This window comes from Triticum dicoccoides, chromosome 7B, assembly GCF_002162155.2.
Source record: "Triticum dicoccoides isolate Atlit2015 ecotype Zavitan chromosome 7B, WEW_v2.0, whole genome shotgun sequence".
Taxonomy (NCBI): Eukaryota; Viridiplantae; Streptophyta; class Magnoliopsida; order Poales; family Poaceae; genus Triticum; species Triticum dicoccoides.
The window spans coordinates 745,681,231-745,682,113 of record NC_041393.1 but is presented as its reverse complement, the minus strand read 5'-3'; positions in this window follow the sequence as shown (position 1 = coordinate 745,682,113).

The following is an 883-nucleotide window of genomic DNA, read 5'->3' as shown; positions in this document are numbered from 1 at the left end:
CGGCAAGCATCCTCATCACTTGGCCGCTGCGTGCGTCGCCATGCCGCGGGATGCGTCTATTTCACTCGGACGCCCTGCATCATCACTCCGCGGGACGCGTCTACTTCACTCGGACGCCCCGGGTGTCGCCACTCTGCGGGATGCGTCTACATCACTCGGACGCGCCGCGCATCGTCACTCCGCGGCAAGCATCCTCATCACTTGACCGCCGCGTGCGTCGCCATGCCGCGGGATGCGTCTAGTTCACTCGGCCGCCCCGCGCGTCGCCACTTGGTTGGTCACCTCATCTCCATTCGGCCGTCACGCACGTTGCCATTGGTTGGTCACCTCGTCACCACTCGGCCGTCCCGCGCGTTGCCATCGGTTGGTCACCTCATCACCACTCGGTCACCCCGCGACACAGTTTTTACAATCTCATAAATGATTGTTATTCTTTTTTTTATATGCTCTAAATCCCCCAGTGGGTGACTTAGTTGCGAATCCGTCTCGCCTAAGTTTCAAAAAATCCTGCCGAGTGGAGAGCAACCCTCCCACTCGGGGGCTTAGCTGCAGTCCAATACTCGCCTAAGTTTCAAAAAATCCTACCGAGTGGAGAGCAACCCTCCCACTCGGGGGCTTAGCTGCAGTCCAGTACTCGCCTAAGTTTGAAAATCCTACCGATTGGAGAGCAACCCTCCCACTCGGAGAGCTTAGCTGCAGTCCAGTACTCGCCTAAGTTTAAAAACACCACTCGGCCGCCCCGCGCGTCGCCATCAGGTTGGTCACCTCATAACCACTGGGCCGCCCAGCGCGTCGCCACTCGGTTCATCAGCTCATAACCACTCGGCCGCTCCGCGCGTCGCCACCAGGTTGGTCACCTCATAATCACTGGGCCGCCCCGCGC